The sequence below is a fragment of the Lycium barbarum genome, chromosome 3 (genome assembly GCF_019175385.1).
Source record: "Lycium barbarum isolate Lr01 chromosome 3, ASM1917538v2, whole genome shotgun sequence".
Taxonomy (NCBI): Eukaryota; Viridiplantae; Streptophyta; class Magnoliopsida; order Solanales; family Solanaceae; genus Lycium; species Lycium barbarum.
Window position 1 is genome coordinate 118,279,587 of NC_083339.1, and position 12,265 is coordinate 118,291,851.

At 41.6% G+C, this 12,265-nt stretch overlaps 1 non-coding gene across 1 annotated transcript; it reads right to left on the reverse strand.

Annotated features, from left to right (window-relative positions):
• Positions 1-7,965: 7,965 nt before the first annotated feature.
• On the reverse strand, positions 7,966-8,071 carry LOC132634418 (small nucleolar RNA R71). Its single transcript, XR_009580144.1, has one exon. It is a non-coding gene; the product is annotated as a small nucleolar RNA R71 (small nucleolar RNA).
• Between the last annotated feature and the right edge of the window lie 4,194 nt (positions 8,072-12,265).

Here is a 12,265-nt window from a genome sequence, read left to right on the forward strand (position 1 = left end):
CTTACATAGCTGAAATTCAAATTAATCAAAAAGATTTCAGAATTGAGAACTTCTACTCCCACTCGGATCAAGCACAAGATCTTGATCAATTTGATTATCAAATGTGTCGGAAGACATTAGATAACTATCTGAATTCAACTTTTCATAAATAGGCACTCCTTCCTTTACTTCGCCTTTCTTTGGAAAATAATTTCCACAAATGTGAAGTCTCATGATTCAATTTTAGTAACACTTCCATTCTCCAATTCACCAATGAACACATACCTTTTGGAGCGTTCTGGGTATCTTATAAATATATATTTCTTTCCTTTTGGATCTAGCTTACCAAACTTGTTAAAATGATCGTTTACATATTTAGCACAACCCAAGGTCGCAGATCATTGAGGTTTGGTTTCTGGCCAGTGCATAGTTCATAAGGAGTGGAATAACTGATTTAGAAAGCACTTTATTTAATATATAGGCACTAGTCAATAATGCATCTCTCCAATAGGAGATAGGTAAATTTTTCTGCACCATCATGGACCTTGTCATGTCCAATAGTTTTCTATTCCTTCTTTCTGCTACACCATTTTGTTGAGGTGAGTAAGGAATAATTAACTCTCTGGCACTGCCCTTTTCATTACATAATTAATCAAATTGTCTTGATCGATATTCTCGCTTTCGAATTGATTCTCAACTTTATTCATATATCTTCTAAAGCATTCAAGTGCTTTAGATTTATGCGAAATCAAATAGACATAATCAAAGTGTGTGAAATCATCGACAAGCATAATGAAAAGAAACACAACATGCCTACCCTTCATATTTATTGAATTACAAACATTTGAATGGATTGATAACAATAAGAAGTCAACTCTCTTAGCCTTCGCACATGGTTTATATGTAATCTTTTCGACAAGATAATGTTCAAAAGTTGGCATGTGTATTTTGGAGAAAGAACCCACTTGTCCTTTCTTAGCCAACCAATTTATTCTATCTTTCCCAATGTGACCCAAGCTTACATTCCATATAATAACAACAACAATGTTGTTACTCGAAGAGCATGTCATAATATGTTAGTCCACGTAATAGTTAACCACGAAAAAAGTTCCATTGGTGGGTGAGCATTGAATACTCCGCTTTTGGAGCTTAGTGAAGACAACAAGATTCCATTTTCCATCATCTTTATTACATTTTGTAGGCTTTATGTCTCATTTATTTCTTACTACTTTTTAGACCATAATGTGTGAGTAGTTTCTTTAATCAAAGTTGTGGACCCAAAATGATGGGTGCTATGTAATGGGTGTCTAACATTGTATATATATATATATATATATATATATAATGGGTTGTGATGTGTTTTATTATTTCTCATATTCATTGTTCATTAGTGGTTGCAAACACTTGTTCATGCACAAACCCTAGTTTATTTGGAAAGATAAACTAGGGTGTGATTCGAAATAATATAACAAGGACTCGAGGCGCTAACCCTCGTTTAATGAACTCGCTTAGGGATAAGATGAGTTCTACTTAGCATATTTAATCAATCTTATTTACAACTTTTCTGCATTTGGGAAAATCATGAAAAGAAATACTTTCTAACTATTGGAAAATATTGGAAAGTGCATTAGAGATTAAGTGCATACATAACCTCGACCCATTAGAAATATATCATATTGACACCATAGCATAACATCTAATCATCGCGGGGACACAACTTTGGTTCTCAAAATCTAAATAAATTCTAAACACTTCAAAATAGCTATTCCAAACCAAATCTCTTTTCAAAATATTCAGAATAGGATTAAAGCCTTTAAAGACTAGTATCGCATACAATTAGTATCATTTTCTCTCCATATTCCCTGTGGGATTCAAACCCAACCTTGTTTGGGTTACTATATTTGACAACGTCCGCTTTACGCCATTAATAGGTGCAATTTGATCGTATCAAATTTATAATAATATTTGACTACTAAAAAAACCTAAAATGTTCTTTAAATAGGCTCCAAAAACACACAGCTGCAACTGACAAAATTGCCCCCGATAGCAAGATCGACGGACCGTCGATCGTTCGACGATCCGTCGATTTCTCCGTCCTTTGTACCTTCAGCCATGTGTTCCATTCGACGGTGACGTCGACCCGTTCGATGCTCCGTCGAGTATTCTATCTTTCTCTCCTCTTGTTGAGAGATCCTGTTTGACGATACATACGACGAATCGTCGATCAGTTCGACGCTTCGTCGATGCCTCCGTCCTTTGTCGTCTTCAACTTTGTCATCACTGGAAAATCGAGATTATCGACGCTTCAAGGGACGGTTCGTTGGCTGATCGACGGAACGTCGATTCTTCATTTCTGGCCAATTTTTCTTTTGTTCTTTGCTTTTTGCTTTTGGGCCATTGTTTTCCTAAAACAAAACAAAACATATTAACGAGAACCAGACTTACTTGAAAACAACCAAAATTCATAGTAAAAAGGCGTCGAATGTGCCACAAATCCGCGGCACATCAATACCCCCAACTTAGGATCTTTGCTTGTCCTCAAGCAAGTCAGACAAAACAACCACAAAATAAAATTATAACTATGTTAAAAATAAAGTAAAAGTGACTACAATGGTGCTTGCTCGTCGCTACCGGCATGTGCATTTTTCAAATCAACTCCCTCTTTCCTCATTCCCAAACAGGGTTCTTTCAAAACAAACTTATTAGAATTGACCATGGTGCTTCAATCGATGACATCACATTATTAGAAGCATTTATGCGTGCGAGTATTCACCATTATGCCCTAACCTAGATTAGAGAATGTCCCACGCACAATTTTACAATAAGAATCGGGACAAGGATGGATGAGAATAGAAAGCACTCGCGCTCACAAAGAAGTTCATGATTTACAAGTGCAGATACCATATGCTTGCCTTTAATTTCAATGCCTAACACTTTCGGATGGTTCAGTTATGATCACTATAGGACTTGTTCTTGGGTTGTAATGTAGGCTCGGGGACGGGTAGGATACTCATTTGGGAATTAGTGACTCATCCTCCTCGACACTACAGATTTTGACCTTTCTTCTCATGCCCAATCTATTCATTCTTCAACTCATGACTAAGATGTGATTTTACTCTTACTAGAATTTACAACGTTTTTATGAGACAATATTATTATTATTATAAAACTATATACATGTATATATACACACAATTTTTTTTATACTATTCTCAAATTTAATCCGCTATCACATCCAGTTCTCGACTATGCAACTCACACACCCCCAGCTTTAGGCGATTTGCCTCTTTTCTCTAGTAGTGTCAAGTAGGGAACGGGTGCGACAATGGAATGAATTCATGAAGTGGGGAAAAGGTTTGTTACAACTAATCAAGAGAAAAAGTCAAAGGCTCAATCGTGGGAACTAATGATATTCATATAGAACAGGTTTTGGGCTTTTTATGGCTGACGTGACTATTTAGAAGGAAGGCCTATGATCACTTCACAACCGACTATCCTAAGAAATATAGCACGACCTACCAGGCAAGTTCTGGACCCAAATATGCTAACAATTTACACAAGAAGTTCTCACACTCATAATGACATAAGGAATTGAACACTCAATTCATCCACACTCTAATATCTATGATGTCACAAAAAGAACCATACATGTCAATTCATTAAAACCTGAGATACTCAATAAACTTTCGGAGGGGTCAATTTCAAATCAATCCATTTTCAAGTTCACAAATATCCTTTTTCATTCAAAATTCATGCCAAAAGTTCAAAATGCAACAACCATAAAAGTCACAATTACTTTAAATAAAATTTAACGAATGTATACTGCAAGGTACATCAAGTTACCCTATCCCCAGCAAAAAGAGGATGCATTGTCTCCAATGCATCAAAAATCATACCATTACCCTATGGTGGTGGGGCCGACCTGAAATGCTCTAATCCTGCTGTAGTTGCTGAGGTGTCTCCTCCGCAGCAGTGCGAATGGGGGCCCTCTCTACTGCTGGCTCAGTGGACTAAAGCGGTGGAGCTGACTGACTCTGTGGCTGCAGGTCCTGAGGAGCTATCGTGATCGGCCTGACTGGTGCTAGGATAGCCCTAGTGCTGGAAGATGCGCCGGTGAATCTCATGTCCAGGCGCGACCGTCGAATACCCTCCTGAAGCTCGAGGTCGTCATCCTCATTATCCTCATCCTCATCATCAGCCAATGTGATAGGCATCTTTCTTTTGCGACTCTCCTTAGGCTCATCCTCAGTCACCAAGTCAACTACTCGGATCAAATCGAAAATGTTGGCGACTAGTGCAGGTGGTGTCGGGTCATCCACAATAACCTGCTCTCTCGTCCGAAGGGCTGCAATCTCAGCTCAGAGCTGGTCAAGCTCGGTCTTCAAATCTCCCGAAGTACCAGACTCACTCTTCTTCTCAATGGTGAGTATCCGCATCTCTAAATTGTCAAGTCGTGCATTAACCCTAGCATGATGCCTCTCCATAGCCTTCTGAAGAGGCTCCAACTCCGGTGCAATATCTTTCCGGACAAACCTACCCAACTGTTGTAATATCCGGGTCACCTGCTGATTAGCATGCTCTGCCTTGATTGCAAACTCTCTGAAGTTGGCTCTGTTGAGACAAAGAGATCCTCGGAAGCTGATGCTGCGGCTGATGGAGGAATAAGAGATGCAGATGGAACAGCAGGCCGAGGTGGTGCCTCAGAAGAAGGGGTAGCATCAGCTACAGATGGTGTAGAGGCCTCTGTTGTGGACAGTCCTTCCGTGCCTATATTAACTGCGCCCTGAGGGACAGACTCAATGACATGCTCAGCCTGCTCACCCATGAGATCTAGAAATGAAGTACTGATGCCTGAGATGTACGGAGGGTCTCATCCTTACTCCGGGTGATATCACACACCTTTGTTGCGAGGAGAGTAGCTGCAAATGTATCAATGTGCCTCACCTGGGCCAACCTACATAACTGCGTGATAAGGCATGGGAATATCAAGGCTGTCGCCTCCTGTGGTACGCGTGCCCGAATGGCTCTACTAATCAGATCACCCAAGTTCATTGGGTACCTGGATAGCATAGTAGCCCCAACCACTGCTCTGTCCGGCGTGACTATGTTATCTGCTCCTGTGGGAAAAACCCAATATATGACGAAATTCCACCAAAATTTAGCTTCCAAGCTGATATCCGCCTTATGGATTTTGGCAGCCAAGTTTCTCACCCATGGGTCCTGGTCCGCCGACCCTTTAGCCATCACCGTCGCAAACCATTCCCGTACAGATTGCTCAGCCGTTATTTCAAACTTAGCATCATATTCCACTATGGTCGGTGCCACGAAGTCATCACCAAAATAAAACCTGTTGATTGTGCGGGCTGAGATGTCAACACGGACACCCCGAACATACACCGTGTCTAATGGAGGGGAGGCTTTCAAAGCTCTCTTATTCTTGTGGCGCTGCTCGAGCCTTACTCTGTAGGTAGCACAGAATTCTCGAACCATGGTCGGGCAATAATCCCCTGGAGGCTATGTGAATGTCTCAAGATGATAGTGCTGGATGAGATCGGTAATCCGAGGGTAGCTCTCTAAGCCGCTCATACTGATTTGCTCTTCTTCTTGAATATTTCTCCTCGGATTACCCCCGCTGACTGTAGTGGCCCATTTTACATAGTACTTTCGGCACCCTTTATAGAGGAAGCGGATTTTCGCTATCTCCATCTTTTGCAACCACAGCCGCTCTTGCTCCTCATCTGAATTTCGCTCAGTAGCGGCTGGTTGTTCTGTTGCTGCATCGCTGGAATCAGCGGATGTGGAGAATGAAGTCCCCTCTGTAGACTGAGAGGAGAGTAAAGTGGGTGATTCTGCTTGGGGCGTGGTGATCTGTGCCCTCGATCTAGTCGTTGGGACTACCACTTGACGTTTAGAGTCAGAGGGTTCATCCCTAAGAGTAACGGTTGTTTTCCCCCGACCTCGGCCTTTTCTGGGACCACCACCCCGCTTGACTGGATTCTTTGGAGGCATACCTGAGAAAAGAACTGATGTGCCGCGGTTTTTTGGCACATTCGACGCCTTTTTACTATGAAATTTGGTTGTTTTCAAGTAAGTTTGATGCTCGTTAATACGTTTTGTTGTGTTTTAGGAAAACAATGGCCCAAAAGCAAAAAGCAAAGAACAAAGGAAAAATTGGCCAGAAATGAAGAATCGACGTTCCGTCGATCAGCCGACGAACCGTCCTTTGAAGCGTCGATAGGCTCGATTTTCCAGTGATGACAAGTTGAAGACGACAAAGGACGGAGGCATCGACGAAGCGTAGAACTGATCGACGATTCGTCGTTTGTGTCGTTAAGCAGGATCTCTCAACAAGAGGAGAAAAAGACGGAATACTCGACGGAGCGTCGAACTGGTCGACGACACCGTCGAATGGAACACATTGCTGAAGGTACAAAGGACAGAGAAATCGACGGATCATCGAACGATCGACGCTCGGTCGATCTTGCTATCGGGGGCAATTTTGTCAGTTTCTGCTGTGCGTTTTTGAAGCCTATTTAAAGAACATTTTAGGTTTTTCTTTGCATCCAGATTTTATTATAACCACTTAAAAAGTTCTTTTGGTGGGTGAGCATTGAATACTCCCCTTTTGGAGCTTAGTGAAGAGAACAAGATTCCATTTTCCATCATCTTTATTACATTTTGTAAGCTTTATGTCTCATTTATTGCTTACTACTTTTGAGACCATAATGTGTGAGTAGTTTCTTTAATCTAAGTTGTGGACCCAAATGATGGGTGCTATGTAATGGGTATCTAACATTGTATATATATATATAATGGGTTGTGATGTGTTTTATTATTTCTCGTATTCATTGTTCTATAAGTGGTTGCAAACACTTGTTCATGCACAAACCCTAGTTTATTTGGAAAGATGAACTAGGGTGTGATTTGAAATAATATAACAAGGACTCGGGGCGCTAACCCTCGTTTAATGAAATCGCTTAGGGATAAGATGAGTTCTACTTGACATATTTAATCAACCTTATTTATAACTTTTCTGCATTTGGGAAAATCATACAAAAAAAAAAAAAAACTTTCTAACTATTGGAAAATATTAGAAAGTGTATTAGAGATTAAGTGCATACATAACCTCGACCCATTAGAAATATATCATATTGACACCCATAGCATAACATCTAATCATCGCGGGGACACAACTTTGGTTCTCAAAATCTAAATAAATTCTAAACACTTCAAAATAGCTATTCCAAACCAAATCTCTTTTCAAAATATTCGGAATAGGATTAAAGCCTTTAAAGACTAGTATCGCATACAATTAGTACCATTTTGTCTCCATACTCCCTGTGGGATTTGACCCCAACCTTGTTTGGGTTACTATATTTGACAACGTCCACTTTATGCCATTAATAGGTGTAATTTGAGCGTATCAAATTTTTGCGCCGTTGCCGGGGACTAGGGTTTAGAAATTACTGATTCTGCGTACTCTTCTTTAAAACTTTTCTATTCCATCACACCTGTTTGCTGTTGTGGTGAACCAGGTGAACATGGCTAGAAGACAGAACCGCAAACAAGGAAACCAAGGTGGACTCCAAGTGAACCCACTTGCACCAGAAGAGGACGAAGAGGAGAATATATTTGCGGAATTCATCAATGAGGCTGATTATGCTTCTGTTGTCGTCCCTCCTATGAATGGAAATGTTACGTTCAAAAATTATAGTTCTATCTATCAGCTACTGAAACTTGAAGGTTATTTCCGAAATTCTTTGGAGGATTGTCCACTTCGACATTTGAAGAACTTCCTGCACGTGTGTGCTCAACAATCCCAAGGTGCTGTTTCTGCTGATGCACTGCGGTTACGGGTCTTTAAATATTCCTTGGCTGGCCAAGCAAGGGAATGGTATGAAAAGCTTCCCAGCAATTCTATCCATACCTGGAGCGAGCTAGCCAACACATTCCTGAAGAAGTGGTTCCCACCAAGCAAAAAGGCTGAGCTTCGGGATAAGATCTTTGAGTTCAAACAACTTTCGGGGGAACAATTATATTCGGCATGGGAGCGTTTCAAGTATTATCTAGCTCAATCTCCAACTCACGGGTTTCCGGATGCTATTCTCACGGAGAAATTCTACAAGGGCTTAGATACAATGAATCAGATTGCTGTCAATACTGCCGCAGGAGGATGTTTCATGGACAAGTCATTTATCGTTATCACCGGTTTGCTTGATAAACTCACCACCCACAATCAAGCTTGGCATTCAACCGATAGTGAGAGTCTCTCTTATGGTAGTCCATCACTAGCTGCTGTTGCAAACGAAAACCATGAAAGAGATCATGCCTTTGCTCAATTGCAAACCACAGTTGATCTATTATCAAAGAAGTTGGCAGAAAAGGATGCACAAGGGGTAAATGTTGTTGAGGAGTTACCACCTCATCCACAGGGCATGTATCAAGTCCCTGAGGGGATGTACCAAGATGGGCAACAACAGTATGAAGATGCTAATTATGTCAACAACTTGCAAGGGGGCTATCAAAGGCAAAATTATCACGGTCCGGGCCACCACTCATGGCAAAAGCCTCAACAACAATTTCAAGGGAACAATTATAGAAGAAATGATCAGGGAAATCCAAATCAAGGGAATTACAATAACAACAATTATGGCAACAAGAGCTCGAACCCCTACGTTCCACCAAGGGGGCAAGCATCAAATTCCCAACAGTGGAGAGACAACTCAGCTAGCAACTCTGTTGGCAACACTGCTAATGATTCTGCGGAGCTGAAAAGTATGATGCAGAAAATGCTAATGAATCAGGACAGAACAGAGAGCATAATCAAGGGAATGTCTCAGGTTCAACTATCTCATTCAGCTTCCATTTAGAAGCTTGAATCGCAATTCAGAGACCTTTCCAGAGAAGTGCATACCCCTCAACGTGGACAACTACCAAGTGATACAGTTCCAAATCCGAAAGGTAATGGGGTAAACTCTGTGGAGCATGTAGCTGCTTTTAGCACCCGAAGTGGAAAAATATTTCAAGGTGCTGAGAAAAAGGTGATTGATCTCGAGCTAATTTTTGAAGAAGAAGCGCAACCTGATATATCTGATGTTATTGTGGAGGAAGAAACAGAGGAGGAAGTCCCTATTATAGCTGAAGAGGAGCAGAATCTTGATAATCTCAAGGCACAAGCAGAAAAACAGGAAAAGGGGAAGGCAAAACTTTCTGGCGCTCTGCGCCCTTTGAGCCAATTGTTCAAATCTTCACCGCCTTTTCCTTAAAGGCTAGTGAGGAAAACAGAAGATGACAAGTCCTTGCGATTTTATGATCAACTCAAGCAGTTGACGATGAACATTACTTTCATGGACGTTGTCCAAGAAATGCCTGGGTTTGCTAAGTATTTGAAGGATCTCTTAACAAAGAAGAAGAAGCCATTGAAACACGATACTGTGGGTATCACTCATCGCGTTAGTGCCATTATTTCCAAGACCACAGTGTAAAAAAGGAAAGATCCTGGCGCATTCACCATTCCATGCACCATAGGGCAGCAGGATTTTGCAAAGTCTTTGTGTGATAACGGGGCTAGCATAAATCTTATGCCCCTTGAGATTTTCAAGAGATCAGGATTAGGGATGCCAAGGCCAACTACCATGTGGTTGCAGATAGCTGATAGATCGATAAAAAGGCCAGTGGGGGTAGTTGATGATGTGCTTGTTCAAATCAGGGAATTCCTACTGCTGACAGATTTCGTGATTCTTGACTGTGCTATTGATCAAGAAATTCCTATTACTCTGGGGAGACCTTTCCTTGCGACAGGGAGGGATATTATGGATTCCGAGAAGAATGAAATCAAGTTCCGGGTGAATGATGAGGAGGTGACTTTTCGCGCCAGCAATGGTATGAAATTACCTAGTCTTTATCAAAGTATTTCAGTCATTAATTCTGTTGATGTGGTGGATGAAGCGGTAGAATTCAAAATGGAGGAAGAATGCTTGGGTGAAACATTATCGGCCATCTTGGTGAACTTTGATGCAGAGAAATAGAGGGATATATTGAGACAGTGAATTCACTCACCGGTCTGGGATCTTACTCTTATGAGCCCAATAAATTGTCTCTTGATCTAGAGAAACGAACAAGTCCTCCAGCAAAACCATCAATTATTGAGCCACCGAAGTTGGAACTCAAGCAACTTCCATCCCATCTTAAATATGCGTTTCTTGGAGAAAATGCCACACTCCTAGTTATTGTGTCATCACTTCTGAATGAGGGCCAAACTCAAAGACTCATCGCAGTTTTGAGGAAGCATTTAAGAGCTTTGGGTTGGACTATTGCAAACATCCGGGGGATTCCCGCCGGGATTTGTGAGCACCGAATTCAGTTGGAGGAGGAAAGTTCACCAAGTGTTGAGCATCAGAGAAGATTAAATCCACCGATGCAAGAGGTGGTAAAGAAAGAGATTATTAAGTGGCTAGATGCTGGGGTGGTTTACCCGATTGCCAACAGTCCATGGGTAAGCCCAGTCTAGTGTGTGCCAAAGAAAGGGGGCATCACCGTTGTCCCTTACTCTAAAATTGAGTTGATTCCGACAAGAACCGTCACCGGTTGGAGAGTGTGTATGGACTACCGGAAGCTGAACACTGCATCTTGCAAAGATCATTTCCCTATGCCTTTTATTGATCAAATGCTTGATCGGCTAGCTGGAAGGTCTTATTATTGTTTCCTGGATGGGTACTGAGGTTACAACCAAATCAACATTGCATTGGAAGACCAAGAAAAGACTACTTTCACTTATCCCTATGGGACATTCACCTTTAGCCGAATGCCATTTGGTCTTTGCAATGCCCCTGCTACTTTCCAATGATGCATGATATCAATATTCTCTGACATGGTTGAAAACTTTCTCGAAGTCTTCATGGATGATTTCTCTGTGGTGGGAGATTCATTCGATGAATGTTTAGACCATCTTGATCGGGTGCTACAAAGGTGTGAGGAGACAAACCTCGTCCTCAACTAGGAAAAGTGTCATTTTATGGTGAAAGAGGGAATTGTCCTTGGCCATAAGATCTCCTAAAGAGGGATTGAGGTTGATCATGCCAAAATCGATGTGATTTCAAAACTCCCTCCACCCATTTCAGTAAAAGGAGTTCGGAGTTTCTTGGGACACGCCGGATTCTATAGAAGATTTATCAAAGACTTCTCCAAAATTGCAAACCCAATGTGCAAACTCTTGGAAAAAGAGTCCAAATTCAATTTTGATGAGAAGTGCATCAAGGCTTTCGACGAGTTAAAGCTGAAATTAACCTCCGCACCTATTGTTGTGTCCCCGGATTGGTCGTTGCCTTTTGAATTAATGTGTGACGCTAATGGTCTTGCAATTGGCGCTGTGCTTGGTCAGCGGCTCAACAAAGTCTTGCACCCAATTTATTATGCCAGCAAAACACTGAATGGAGCTCAACTGAACTATATAGTAACGGAGCAGGAGCTACTTGCTATTGTTTATGCCTTTGAAAAGTTCCGGATTTATGTATTGGGTGCCAAGGTAGTGGTTCACACTGACCATGCTGCCTTGCGCTACTTGATGGATAAAAAGGATGCTAAGCCTCGGTTCATAAGATGGGTGTTGTTGCTACAAGAATTTGAGTTTGAAGTCAAAGACCGAAAAAGGTCAGAAAATCAAGTAGCTGATCATCTCTCCAAACTTGAAGCACCGGGGAGACCGGTTGATGTGCTGGATATTGATGACACTTTTCCGGATGAAAGAGTCTTGGTAATCTCCAATGATGTGGTACCATTGTATGCCGATATTGCCAATTATTTGGTAACTGGCATTGTTCCTGAAGATTTGAAGGCATATCAAAAGAAGAAATTCTTGAGATATTGCCGACAGTATTATTGGGATGAGCCTTACTTATTCAGGACTTGTGCTGACAATATGATTAGAAGATGTGTGGCTGAATCTGAGGTGATGGATATTTTGAAGACTTGTCATGATTCTTCGGTTGGTGGGCATCACAGTGGAAATAGAACTGCAGCCAAGGTGCTAGAGTATGGTTACTATTGGCCCGCCATCTATCATGATGCGAATATGTTGGCACGTTCTTATGATAAATGCCGACGCCAGGGCACAATAGGTCGGAAGCATGAAACACCGATGAATTTTGTGCTTGAGGTGGAGCTCTTTGATGTATGGGGCATTGATTTTATGGGGCCCTTCGTGAGCTCATATGGCCTGAAATATATTCTTGTTGGGGTAGATTATGTCTCCAAGTGGGTGGAGGCGGTGGCCTTGCCTAACAATGAT